Source organism: Arachis ipaensis, chromosome B08 (assembly GCF_000816755.2).
Source record: "Arachis ipaensis cultivar K30076 chromosome B08, Araip1.1, whole genome shotgun sequence".
NCBI lineage: Eukaryota > Viridiplantae > Streptophyta > Magnoliopsida > Fabales > Fabaceae > Arachis > Arachis ipaensis.
Genome location: NC_029792.2, coordinates 124,165,798 through 124,181,554, shown reverse-complemented (window position 1 = coordinate 124,181,554; position 15,757 = coordinate 124,165,798). Strand labels below are relative to the sequence as shown.

Here is a 15,757-nt window from a genome sequence, read left to right as displayed (position 1 = left end):
GCTCTTGAATGTATTTTTTTATTTATTTTATTTAAATATATTTATTAATTTGATTGAGATGAATATTAAATTATTTAATATTTTTTTAACCATATTAATTATGACTAATTAATTACATTAATTATTTGATTTCAGTAGAATAAATAAATTAATTTTATTTTAATTTGCATCCATTTTTTCATCTTATATATGTTGATTATTGATTTTTTAAAAGTGGTATAATTAATTATTTATTTAATTTGATTGAGATAAATATCAAATATTTAAAATTTTGTTATTGAGTATGGCAATGGAGAATTTCCGTAACTTGGTAGTGTCCATAACCGTATCACTCGTATACGTACACACAAATTTTCAATTGTAGGATTGATGTCAGCAATTTTGTGAATACCTGGAATAAGTAGAGAGATTTTGGATATATGTAAAGAAAGGGATTGATGTACTTTAAATTGTGGTGCTTTACATCTCTCATAACTTATACTTTTATAGTTGCATCGTAACTAAATTTTTTTAAATTTGGTTAACTTTAATTTAAAATTTAAAAAATAACAAATTAAGTAAAACAACCCAAACTTAAAATTTGAAAATAACAACCTAAGCAAATAATAATTTATAATTTATAAATATAAATCTAAAAATTTCTAGTGACGACACGTAAGCAAATAAACTCCCAGAATCAACGTATGAGCGCCACGTCAGCAAATTGGCTCCCCATTTGTATTACTATAAAGACTAGTGTTAAACCCGTACGATGTACGAGCTTATATTTAAATTTGATATGTTAAATTAAAAATAATATTTTATAATTATAAATTTTTTGAGTTTAGTATAACACGATTATCGTCATTAAATAATAAATGTACTGAATATGCTGTTTTATCTTTATTCAAAGTAAAAAGCAAATAGAAGAGTTCAAAATCTATAATATTCTTGAACCATAAGGAGGGAGAAATGAAAAAAATAAGAACATATATAACTGTAATAATAACATGTCAATTTTACACTAAATTTTATATCAAAAGGCTAATAAAAATTTATCAACAACCTAGTATCTTACTAACTTCATTAGAAAAGTAATTGGCATATGATGTTGTGCTCCTTGTTACACATTTCATCTCAAATCTGAAAACAGAATTATAGATAAATTTGTTATATCTATAGTAAATATTTATACAAAAGTGTAAATAATAACATGCTATTAAAATGAAAATAATATTATTCTTACCTAAATATTATTAAAAACTTCTTTGAACACGACATTTATTGTTGATGACTTTAAATTGCCGTCTTCGTCTAGAATTAAAACCCTGAGACCACTGCGACTCTTAACTCTTGACAAAGCAACATAAAGTTGTCCATGGGTGAACACTGATTTTGGCAAGTAAAGTCCTACATGTAATAATGATTGACCCTGACTCTTGTTAATGGTCATTGCAAAGCATACTATTAATGGAAATTGTCTCCGTTGAAACTTAAATGACAACCCTGAATTTGAAGGGATCAAGTTCATTATTGGAATGTACACCTTATCTCCAATATTTGTACCGGTCACTACCGTCACTCCAATTACGTTGCTGCCAAGTTCGTTAACTATTAATCTTGTCCCGTTGCATAAACCTGAAGTTTGGTCTATGTTTCGCAGTAGCATTACAGTGACTCCTGGTTTCAAGTTCAACTTGTGATTGGGTAGTCCCGAACATTTGATGTCATTTAGAAACTCTGGTGTGAACCACTCTTGTTGTACATCTTCATTCTCATCAGCTTGACATGTTGTGTCAGAACTCAAATACTCCTTTTCCATGCCTGGAAAGATTGTCAAGACAAAATCGTTTACCTTCTCGACACTCTCAAGTGTGGGTGCAGGAATTGTCCTACTTTGAAAATACCTGTAATCTGACATGTTTTGCAACAAATTTGGATATGCAAAGTCTACCAAATGAAAGAGAGTGTCATTAGTAATTGTAATCAATAGATCATCTGAAATTTTAATTTCTGATTCATCACCAACAACAGAACCAATATTTTCATTTCCAACATCAAGTATCCAATTAGCAAATTTCTTCATTTCACCTTCATCTTGATCTGAAGAAGACATTAGAAGCCTCATATTCGTATGCAGTTTCAGAACCTTACAAAACGACCACAGATGGGATGAGTTAATAGCTGATGTCAATATATCGTGTTTACTCCCTTTCGGAATCACCAGAAGTATCTATCTGAAATCATCTCCTAGAACAACAACCTTACCACCAAATGGTTGATGTGTCTTATGCTGATCGGTAACTGACATAAAATTCCTGAGCGTCCGATCAAGTACTTCAAAGTACATTTTATTGAGCATTGGAGCTTCATCCCAAATTATTAAGCTACTTTGGATGAGCAGCTCAACCTTCAAACTGCCATGCCAAGTAGATTCATCAGTAATTGTAATGGGTATTGAAAATCTAGAATGAGCCATTCTGCCACCAGGTAGGGGGTAAAGACGCAATTTCACTAGATGCGACATTTAAAACAATCTCTCCTCTAGACCGAATAGCAGAAGAAAGTCCATTCCAAATAAATGTCTTCAGTCTTACCACACCTACCATGCCCTTAAAGGAAGTAAAAACCACCAGAGTCTATAATAACAGCATTGAGTATCTCATCGAATACTAACATTTGCTCATGAGTCATCTTTTGTTCCGTATATAAGTTTGTATGAGTCAACTCATTTGTGTCATATGTTAACTCCTCCTCTATTAGCTTATTCGTAAAAGGCGAATATCAGACATCTTAGGATATGACATTGATTAATAGTCTCTTAAAGATCTCGCATTGCTGTTGAATATCTTCTCAATCTTAATAAGGCAGAAGTTTTTCAATTCGTCATCAGTCATGTTTAGTCCTAGTAAAAGCACATGGTGGTTTTATGAAATACTTAATAAGTAATTCCAAAATAAAACTATTAATATTATTAATAAAAATACAAATAATAAGAGAATACAATCTTGATATAAAAAAAGACATAGTAAAATTTCTTAATTTTTCAAAGCTTTTCTCCTATCATATAGTATTCCATCAGCTAATAATGTCCAAGTTGAATTCCAAACACGCTCTGGGTTGCTAATGCTATTAGATATCAGTAGCATCGTAAATAATTTTCTCAATTGATGACCAGATGCAAGTTCAGCTACCTCATTAATAGTTGTAATGAATTCCCTATCATCGCACAGTAGTCCCATAGAATAGCAAGCATTTTGGAAGCTAGAATATGTAATTCCATTGATTGTCCTAATAGACTCATACGTTCTGCAACCTCTCTGAACAGCTAACAAAATTCTCATATAATAAATATCACCTGTACCCGATAGAGGATGTCATTCCCTTGCTTCTCTATCATAAACAAATTGATTTGAAAATTCAGTATATGTCAAAATTTGACCTGATTCAAATTTTTTATTGACCTCCATCCATGCTAAGAACATAGTACATTTTTCTTCCTCTTTTTCCATGATTTTCTCAAGATCATCATCGTCTTTAAGGATGATATTTTGCTCTCCAGACAAATGAAAGGTTAATCTCATCACTAAAGGCCAATCTAATTCGATTTGTGTGCTCCAATGAATCTATAATAATTATATAGCATATACCAAAGATTGTTTTTAATAGACCAATTGAAAAATTAAATGTTTGGTCTTTAAATAATAAAAGCATATTAACATACGCTGGCTTTGTAACTGGTCGATATTGTTTGATGTTTGTTGAAACTGTTGTTGACTTGTCTGATGACATGAGCTATCATATGCTCCACGTGTGATACCCGAATTACTAATACTATTAATATTGGCACATTGTTCTTTTTCACCTACAGAGTGTGGATTAGTAGTTAGAGACCTTAGTCGATATGGTGTTGGATTATTATCTAATAAGATAATTCGAGACATTAGTTTTGAACAAATTTTCTGTTAAAGTTTATAATTGAATAAATGGTAGAAAAATCAAAATACATAAAGTGAATGTATATTCACATAAGCAAGTTTCAAAAAAATTCATCCAACAATCAACCTGTATTGATGCTGCTATTTGTAATGTCCGACAACACCGATTCAAAATGCACACCATTGGAACTATCACTCGGATTTTCTGTAATTTTTTTATAAACAAATTTAGTAAAATATTACGAAGACAATATAAACTAATAATTTATTACTCGTCAATAGCTAAATAATATATAAAAAATATTGTATTTTATGGAATTTTATTTGGCCAAAATACCCATGACCTACCACGCACATTTGCTCCTTCTTCTCTGTTCCTATACCATCAAAAATTCTAAATCAATCATTATATTTTGTTATATATTTATATCCATGTAGTTTTCATTTTCTCTCTATTTTTTTCCAACCATTTCACCAACTATCTTGTTTGAATTCAACCTCCTCACTCCTCTGCATCTCTACTCAATAAATAAATAACTAAATGGTTAGTTTAACTTTAATGGCAGCTTTAATTTTTTTTTTTCATTCTCATTTATTTAGTTACGTAAATATATTTTACGAAAAATAATATATATTTTTTCACAAAAGTTTCTTTTTTCAAATAAATATAAGTTTAATCTCACAGTCACAGGGGCAGAACTAGACTAACTATTTAAGGGGGTGATATTTAATAATTTACTAAAATTATTACCTGCTGTAAAGTAAAAGAGGGAAATTTAAGATAATTGTTATAATTTTATCATAAATTGTATCTATCCTATTATTTGTCAATAAAAATAAAAAATTAATTATAATTTTAAAATTAATAACCTTATAAATTATATAAATATCTAAAAATAACAATTTAAGAAAGCGTATTTAAAAATTTAAAACTAACAACCTAAGTAAATAACTTAAATTTTAAAAAATAACAATCTAAGTAAAACAACTTAAGCAAATAACTTAAAATTTAAAAGATAACCACCTAAACAAATAGCTTATAATTTATAAATAAAGTTTTAAAAATTTCTAACAACGACACCTAAGTAAATAATTTTCAAGCTCAATGTATTAGCGTCACACCAGCAAAAAAATTTTCCATTTTTTTTGAACTACTAAATTAGTTCAATTTTTTAGGTACGATAGAAAAATAATTTGGTATAGAAAAATATATATTAGTTTTTTTAAAATAGTATAAATAATCTCACATTTAAAAAAAAATAAGTAATTTCATTCAATTTAACCTAATATTTTGTAGTTAGCAAATTTGTTTATTATAAATTATGTAAATAAAAAAGATATTTTTAAAGACATTTGCTTATTTAAGAATTAAAAAAATATTTTTTAAATTGACTAAATCAGAAATTAACAAAATATCACGGTATGAATCGAATTGAAAAATAAAACCATAAGTAATAACTAAATAACTTCAATTTATATTTAAAAAAATTCTAAATTCCAAACATAAAAATAAAAAAGAACAAAAAAAAAAAAATAACAACTCAAGAAAAAATAATGTTTCAACTAATTTAACATATGTTTGGCATTATTCTATTAGATAGACTCTAAAAAGGAATTCTAAAACATGTACATCTAAATTCTCAATTTTCATTCTCAATCTTGATCTTCTTGTAAGTTAGAGTTTCTCCTTCCACCTCCGAATCTTTCGACTCCAAAGATAGTCGTTTGGGTGGTGTAATAGCATTTTCCAACACTTCAGATTCACCATTGTCCACAATTTTATTGGAGAATTCAAGCAACAAATTCTGTACAAAATACTATATTAAATTAAAGACATTCCTCCCACCTTTAATTTTATCTCAATAATATTTTTTAAATAAAATTAAACTCTAACTTTGAGAAAACAAACAAATAAAAAATTCATTTTTTGAACAAATACCTTAGCACCTTCTACTTCCTCCCCTTTAATGATTGAGAATGCTTTTGAAGTTGGAAGCAAACTACCAGTGTAGTCAACATCCTAAAATTATAATTAGTTATTAATTATTATTTATAAATTAGATACTACTAATGACTAAGGAAGCAAAAAATAAATTATTTTTTAATAAAAAATATACTTATACTGTACTCACAATTTGAATAGGGTGAGCCTTTTTTAATTTATTTATGAGATCTACATTATCAGTCATCTTCTTAACTTTATAAAAAGGTGAAAAATGTGGATTATCAGATATTTAAACTTCAACGATGAAGAGAAATGTCTTATCAATTAGGTTGAGAAAAATTGTAAATGTATCCGATAGATCTCCTTTCAATGCAGGGTATCATATAATATATTAATAATAAAAAATATTAAAAATACCATTAAAAATATCATCACTAATGTTTTTAGAAATAAATATTGGTTGGAACTTACCAATAGAAGTGGATCAAGTATCTCTACACAACTCTTTTCCAACACCAAAATATCTTATTTGGTAAGATATTCCTTCTCTTAGCAAATTCACGAATCGAGACACAGCAAGCTCTCTTAATTGAGGAGTGTGTATTATTCCTCCCTATAATTGATAAAAAAAATTAAAGAACAATTAAATGGGATAAACAAACAAATTTAAATATATAAATAATATAAATTTAAAATAATATAAAAAAATTAGTAAGAAACTCACGTTTTCATCGAGCCAAACCATCTCAATTGAGTATGGCAATTGAGAATTTTCGTAACTTGGTAGTGTCTATAACCGTATCACTTATATACGTACACACAATTTGTCAATTGTAGGATTGGTCTCTGCAATTTTGTGAATACCAGCCATTAGAATAAGTAGAGTAATTTTAGATTTTGGATATATGTAAAGAAAGCGATCGATATACTTTGAATTGTGGTGTTATATATGTCTCATAAGTCATAACTTATATTTTTATAGTTGACTCATGACTAAAATTTTTTAAATTTAATTGACTTTAATTTAAATTTGAATTAAATTTGTAGATAAAGTAAAATAATTTAAAATTTAAAAAATAACAACGAGAAAAAGATGAAAGTACCTCTATTATTGTACAGAGACAATCTAAAAAATAACAATGTAAATGGAGTAAAGAGAAAATTTATAAATGTAACAAATAAAAAAATTAAATTTAAAAATTGAAACGGTTAAGAAGTCATTTAATTAGGAATTAGTATTAGAATTTCAAATTTCAAATTTTTAAATAGAATTTCCTAATTAGCTAGTGCAAATTTTAAATTTTTAAATAAAATTTCCTAATTAAATGCTCGTTGTTCATTAAAAATATAGGAATATGTTAATTTAAAAATAATTTTTTTTAGTTTCTTCATAAATAGTATCAATCCTACTATTTATCAATAAAAATAAATAAAATTAAATACAATCTAAAAATTAATAACCTTATAAATTACATAAATTTTATTGTTTAATAAATTTAACGTTGTGAAATTTTTTTAATTTATTAAAAAAAGCACAAATTTATTCCTTTCTTTTTTATTTTACCTATTCCTGTATTTTATAACTACTTATTCACCGTAAAAAGTAATGTATGCTAAAACAAAATCTCATTTTTTTTATAAATTTATCTTTCATTTTATAATACCTTTTTTCTCCTATAATATATTATTTCTACTCTTTGAACCCAAGCCTTTCTTCCCCTTCATTTCACCAGGAACGAAACTGAAGCACGCATAGGGGAGAAAGGAATGAAACTTTACCGAAACCCTTACGGTGAACTCTGAACGCCGTAACTTCTCTATCCGAGCTCCGATCGCATCACCGTTTGTGGCCACGCGTTCATCGTGTCGAGCTCTACATTTCTATTAGAACAATTTCATAGGTAACCTTCTATTTCACTTCAGCTTTCTTTTTCTTCAATTTTTGAAAAATTAAATGGAGATATTGAATTTCTTTACTCTTTGATGTTTTAGGATCCAATTAGTTTGAGGAAAACGTTCACTCTTACTTATGTGAAGCTTGGGTAAGGTGATGATATGATAATTCTATTTTAATTTTATTGGATTTGAGTTTTGAGTATTAAATTGGATATATATATATGTGTGTGTTATAAATGTGTATTAGGTTGTGAATAAATAATTGGAGCTTGAAATTGTGAATACTGGAACTTGGAGGAAGTGGATTAGTTGAGGTTTTGAGGGCTGTGTTCTTTTAGGAAAATTGTCTTGGAATAATACTTGGGAATCGGCTAAGGTATGGTTTAGGTTTCTTGCATTTAATATATAATGTTTTGTGAAAACTTAGGTTAGATGACCATAGGATAAGTTAGAATGCAGGTGTATATTTAATGTTTAGTAATGGGTTGATGAATATGCTTGGTTTGGTTTGGTAAGATTATATTGGTTGCTAGTTGGATCTTTGAAAGGATATGTGATTGAATTATTGATTATATGGCTATATTTTGGTTTGGTTGAATGATGATTGATAAAAAGATATGGAGCTTGTTGAGGATTATTGTTGGCAATTTAGATTGGTGGTAATAGGTTTGAAAATAATTGGAATGAAAATTTTGAATGAAAAATGAGGTATTTTGTGTTAAAAGCCTAGGATTTGTGAACTATGGTTTTTAGTTGAATTTTGGTTGTTGGATTTGAATATTGTATGAGTATAATTGTTGATCTGAGGTAGATTTATTGCGGTGATTGTTATGATGATGAGGAAGGGTATGTTGAATTGGAAAGAATGCAGGTTTGGACCCGAAAAGGGTGGCAAAGTCCGAGTTTTAGAGGAGATGCTGTCGAAATTTTATAAAAATTAGAGATTTTGTTTATATGATTATTTGAAAAGATTTAGATTCAAAGGTTATAGGGTTTGATTTTGAGTTATTAAGAAAATGAGCATGTTTTAAGTTTGATTCATTTAGAAAAGAATGAATTATGTTTTGAATTGGAACTATTGATGGACGGAATGGGAGGTGTGATAATGAAGGATAAGGATTGAATATGATTGATGTATAATGATGAATGAGATGTGATTAAAAATGATGTGGATGTTGATGAATTATAATTGAATTATTTATATGGCTTATGAATTTGAATGATCTGAGATACGAGGTTCCCTGGATTAAGTGCCGTGGCTTGCCACTACGTGTACCAGGTTGAAAACTCGATACTCTGTTGACCCTACAACGTAAGTGTGACCGGGCACTATATAAATTCCCGGGAATTTTACCCCCATTGAGCAATATTGATTATTTGAGAAAAAGCTATGCATAGACTCTTGGGGATGCACGTCGGGGGACAGTCTAAGGACAATTCAGACTTGTCGAGTTGGCTGGATAACCGACAGATGAGCCTCATCAGCCATAGGACAGGCATGCATCATATGCATATTACTTGAACTACTTGCTTGTGCTTTAATTAGGTGTGCCTATATGTACTTGCCATGCTAAATGTGAATGTGTTATCTGCAGTAATTGTAACCTTCTTGTGTTTACCTTTATCCGTCTATTTGTCTGTGAAAATGCATGATAGAGTTGGAGGTATGGAGGAATGATAGTATGGGGCTTAGATTTAAGGTTAAGTTAAATTAGGTTTTAAATATTTTTAGAAAACCACCTTTTATGGCTCCTGTTTAACACTTTAAGCTCTATAATCTGAGTGTCGGCATTCTAGGATTGCCTCTGGCATTTCCAGGACCTTATATATTATGTGTGTGGCACCTTTACCATACTGAGAACCTCCGGTTTTCATTCCATACTATGTTGTTGTTTTTCAGATGCAGGTCGAGAGGCATCTCGTTAGGCGCTGGACCCTTGAAGCGAAGTGGTTACTGGGTTATTTTGTTGTACAGTGATGTATATATATGTACTTAGCTTTCTCTCCGCATAATTTGTTCTTTTTGATCCTCTTAGAGGTTTATGGAGAGGCAGGATTGTGTATATGTACTTTTGGGTTTTGGATATGTATGTATATATATGTAAATATTCTCTAGCCAGTCTTGACTTCGTAGGCTGAGTTAGGAGCTTGTTATTTTGTATCTTTGGCATTCTATTCCTACTTCTGTTATCATATGTTTAACAGTTATGGTTTCCTTAGCGCGCAGGTTAACTCGTTCCTTGAGCGTTGCGCTTTTATTTCGCGATTTTTGTTTCCTCTATTCTTCAAGGCTCCTAGCATATTACAATTCTTCTGCTATTATATGTACTCATTTTATTTTAGAGGTCGTAATACCACACCACCTCTATTTTACGGCTTAAACGTAAAGCTTAGTGTGGTAGGGTGTTACATTATGGTATCAGAGCAGTTCATTCCTATAGAGCCTGAGAAACGGACTGATTGTGCTTCTGTGCATTCTCTGTGTTTGTGTTTATGTGCTATTAGGATATCTGATTGATATATATGGCATAAACGTTTGTGAGCATGCATTTGGAACTTAAAGCATTAGACCTGCGATATTGAGACTGATCAACTTAATATCACTTGTTTAGTGTGTATAAGGACCAGATGTCGACTCGCGGACGCGGTCGCGGGCGAGGTAGAGGTAGGATAGGCACCATTATTCCTAGCCCGATAGGGAATATTTTAGTAGACTTTATGGCTACTCTAGGGAGATATGGCTGCAACTATGCAGGTAACAGCCGAGGCACTGGGTAATAAGATAAATCAAGGTAATCACGGGAATAATAATGATGAGGACAGTCCTATGACACTTGCTAAATTTTTGAAAGTTCGCCCTCCGACTTTTAGGGGAACCTCAAATCCCACTGATGTAGATAATTGGATCAAGGCTATGAAAAGGGCGTTGCAGGTTCCTGAGGAGCAATGGGTTGATTTTGGAACTTATCAACTGCAAGGTAAGGCTCAGTATTGGTGACAGGGGACACGATGTATCCTGCAGGCAGGTGGGCGCTATGATAGTCGGGAGATTGGTTATTTAAGAATCCTATTTTTCTTGATTGTTCTGAGAAGTCAGTACAGTTTATGCCGGAAAGGTCAGAAGCGCCGGTTGTGGTGAATAGTTACTATTTGAACTCTATGATAGTAAACTGTTCTGGGACTGAATGTCAAGGTATTATGTTATTAGCTGCGGGAGTGTCAGGTGATGATCAGAGTTTAGAGCAGATGCCAGTTGTAAGTGAATTTCCAGATGTGTTTCCGGATGATATTAATGAATTTCCACCTAATTGGGAGGTTGAATTTGCAATTGAGTTGGTGCCTGGAGCCGGTCCGATTTCGATTACTCCTTACAGGATGTCACCTTTAGAAATGGCTGAACTGAAAGCTCAGCTGGAAGATCTGTTGGGTAAGCATTTTATCCGACCAAGTGTTTCTCCGTGGAGAGCGCCAGTGTTACTGGTAAAGAAGAAGGACGGAAGTATGCGCTTGTGTGCTGATTATCGGCAATTGAATAAGATCACTGTGAAGAATAAATATCTGTTACCTAGAATTGATGATCTAATGGATCAGTTACAGGGTGTCGATGTGTTTTCTAAGATTGATCTGCGATCCGGGTATCATCAAATAAGGGTTAGAGATGAGGATATTCCGAAAACTGCTTTCAGGATGCGTTATGGTCATTATGAGTATACAATGATGTCTTTTGGGTTAACTAATGCCCCGACAGTATTTATGGATTATATGAATAGGATTTTCCGACCGTATCTGGATAAGTATGTTATTGTCTTCATTGATGATATTCTTGTTTATTCTAAGTCTGAGGAGGAACATGCTAATCACTTGCGAACTGTGCTGTAAATTCTGAGAGACAGGAAGTTATATGCTAAGTTATCTAAATGTGAGTTCTGGAAGAGTGAAGTGAAGTTTCTCGGTCACGTGGTGAGTAAGTAGGGAATAGCTGTGGATCCTGCTAAGGTGGAAGCAGTAATGAATTGGGAGCGATTAACTTCAGTGACAGAGATAAGGAGTTTCTTAGGTTTGGCGGGGTATTATCACAGATTCATTAAGGGATTTTCACAGCTTGCTTTACCTTTAGCTAAGTTGACTAGGAAGGATACGCCTTTTATCTGGACTCCGGAGTGTGAGGAGAGTTTCAAGAATTGAAGCACAGATTGACTACTGCACCTGTGTTAGTGTTGCCTGAGCCAAGCAAACCGTTTGAAGTGTACTGTGATGCATCTCTGAAAGGTTTGGGGTACGTTCTGATGCAGTACTAGAATGTCGTAGCATACGCCTCACGGCAGTTAAGGCTGCATGAGATGAACTACCCGACACATGATTTGGAACTTGCTGCTATTGTGTTTGCTTTAAAGATTTGGAGGCATTACCTCTATGGCGTTAAGTTTTATGTTTTCTCAGACCATAAGTGTTTGAAGTATCCTTTTGAGCAGAGAGAGTTGAATATGCGTCAGAGGAGGTGGATGGAGTTTCTGAAAGATTATGATTTTGAATTGAATTATCATCCAGGAAAAGCGAACGTTGTGGCGGACGCCTTGAGTCGGAAGTCTTTATATGCAGCTTGGATGATGCTATGGGAAGAAGAGTTACTAAAGGCATTTCAAGGTTTTAATTTGGGAATTAGAGAAAAATCTGGAATTTTGTGTTTGAGTCAGTTGCAGATTTCAAGTGATTTTAAATCAGAACTTCTGAAGGCTCATCGAGACAGTAAAGTGTTATGAAAGATATTACCAGCAGTTGGACATGGAAAATAGTGGAGAGTGGTAGAAGATCAAGATGGTTTGTGGAGATTCAAGAACCGAATTATTGTGCCAGATGTTGGAAACCTGTGACAGAGTATCTTGAAGGAAGCTCATAAGAGTGGGTTTTCAATTCACCCAGGGAGTACCAAAATGTATCAAGATCTGAAAGCGATGTTCTGATGGCCAGGAATGAAGAATGATGTGGCATTGCACGTATTTAAATGTTTAACGTGTCAGAAAGTTAAGATTGAGCATTAGAGACCATCAGGGACCCTTCAGCCTTTGGAGATTCCACAATGGAAATGGGAGAGTATCGTAATGGATTTTGTGATAGGTTTGCCTAGAACCCGATCTGGTTGTGACGTTATTTGGGTAGTTGTGGATCGACTGACAAAATCAGATCACTTTCTTCCTATCCGAATAAGTTGTACAACGGAAGAATTAGCTCGGATGTATATTAAAGAGATTGTCAGGTTGCATGGCGTGCCTTTTACCATTATATCTGACAGGGATCCTCGCTTTACATCAAGATTCTGGGGAGCTTTTCAGCGTGCATTTGGGACTCAATTAAGCTTGAGTACTGCGTATCACCCTCAGACAGATGGTCAGCCAGAGAGAACTATTCAGACCTTGGAGGATATGCTAAGGGCTTGTGTTTTGGACCAGCCTGCGAGCTGGGATCGGTATATGCCATTAATAGAGTTTGCTTATAATAATAGCTATCATGCGAGCATCGAAATGGCTCCATATGAGGCTCTGTATGGCAGAAAATGTTAGTCTCCACTATGTTGGCATGAAACTGGAGAAAGAAGTTTGTTAGGGCCTGAGATGATAGCTGAAACTACTGAACAGATAAAGAAGATTCGTAGTCGAATGCTTATAGCCCAGAGCCGCCAGAAGAGTTATGCTGATTAGTGGCGAAAGCCTTTGGAATTTGAGGAAGGGGAGCATGTTTTTCTGAAAGTTACACCAACCACTAGAGTGGGAAGAGCTATTAAGACTAAGAAACTGAATCCTCGTTATATTGGACCGTTTGAGATACTGAAGAGAGTTGGGCCAGTGGCTTATAGAGTTGCCTTACCGTCATATCTTTCGAATTTACACGACGTGTTTCATGTGTTACAGCTTCGAAAGCATACTCCTGATGCAAGTCATATCCTGGAACCATAACCAATCCAAATAAGAGAAGATCTAACACTTCCAATAACTCCGGTGAGAACTGACGACACCAGTGTTAAACGATTACGTGGGAAGAAAGTATCATTGGTAAAAATAGCTTGGAGTCGAGCTGGTATCGAGAAACATACTTGAGAACTTGAATCAGATATGTGAAAGGACTACCCATATCTCTTTTCAGGTAACTGAATTTGAATTTTGAGGGCGAAATTCTTTGTTAGGTGGGTAGGATGTAAACCCCGATAAATTAGTAAATAATTAGTCAATAAATTAGTTTTTAATAAGGAGAATTAGAAATGCGAATATTATATCAAATTAGGGTAGAGCTCATCGAAACGAGAATTTTGACACTAATTTCGAAGAAAACGGTCCAAGATTGGACCGAACGGGCCGAACCAGTTGAACCAGATCCAAACCGGGCTGTCGGTCCAACCAGACCAGCCCTTTTAAGTGAACCCAAGCCTTTCTTCCCCTTCATTTCACCAGGAATGAAACTGAAGCACGCATAGGGGAGAAAGGAATGAAACTTACCGAAACCCTTACGGTGAACTCCGAACGCCGTAACTTCTCCATCCGAGCTCCGATCGTAGCACCGTTTGCGGCAACGCATTTACTGCATCGAGCTCTACATTTCTATCAGAACAATTTCATAGGTAACCTTCTATTTCACTTCAGCTTTCTTTTTTTCCAATTTTCGGAAAATTAAGTGGAGATATTTAATTTCTTTACTCTTTGATGTTTTAGGATCCAATTAGCTTGAGAAAAACGTTTACTCTTGCTTATGTGAGGCTTGGGTAAGGTGATGATACGATAATTCTATTTTAATTTCATTGGATTTGAGCTTTGAGTATTAAATTAGATATATATATGTGTTATTAATGTGTATTAGGTTGTGAATAAATAATTGGAGCTTGAAAATGTGAATACTGAAACTTGGAGGAAGCGGATTAGTTGAGGTTTTGAGGGCTGTGTTCTTTTAGGAAAATTGTCTTGGAATAATACTTGGGAATCGGCTAAGGTATGGTTTAGGTTTGTTGCATTTAATATATAATGTTCTGTGAAAACTTAGGCTAGATGACCATAGGATAAGTTGGAATGCAGGTGTATATTTAATGTTTAGTAATGGGTTGATGAATATGCTTGGTTTGGTTTGGTAATTTGTTTGTAAGATGATATTGGTTGCTAGTTAGATCTTTGAAAGGATATGTGATTGAATTGTTGATTATATGGCTATATTTTGGTTTGGTTGAATGATGACTGATGAAAAGATATGGAGCTTGTTGAGGATTATTGTTGGCAGTTTGGATTGGTGGTAATAGGTTTGAAAATAATTGGAATGGAAATTTTGAATGAAAAATGAGGTATTTTGTGTTAAAAGCCTAGGATTTGTGAACTATGATTTTTAGTTGAATTTTGGTTGTTGGATTTGAATATTGTATGAGTATAATTATTGATCTGAGGTAGATTTATTGCGGTGATTGTTATGATGATGAGGAAGGGTATGTTGAATTGGAAAGAATGCAGGTTTGGACCCGAAAAGGGTGGCAAAGTCCGAGTTTTAGAGGAGATGCTGCCGAAATTTTATAAAAATTAGAGATTTTGTTTATATGATTATTTGAAAAGATTTAGATTCAAAGGTTATAGAGTTTGATTTTGAGTTATTAAGAAAATGAGCATGTTTTAAGTTTGATTCATTTAGAAATGAATGAATTATGTTTTGAATTGGAACTATTGATGGAAGGAATGGGAGGTGTGATAATGAAGGATAAGGATTGAATATGATTGATGTATGATGATGAATGAGATGTGATTGAAAATGATGTGGATGTTGATGAATTATAATTGAATTATTTATATGGCTTATGAATTTGAATGATCTGAGATACGAGGTTCCCTGGATTAAGTGTCGTGGCTTGCCACCACGTGTACCAGGTTGAAAACTTGATACTCTGTTGACCCTACGACGAAAATGTGACTGGGCAGTATATAAATTCCCGGGAATGTTACCCCCATTGAGCAATATTGATTATTTGAGAAAAAGC

General features: G+C 32.8%; 1 pseudogene; it reads right to left on the bottom strand.

The window, feature by feature from the left end:
• On the bottom strand, nucleotides 1,226-2,588 carry LOC107611665 (annotated as a pseudogene).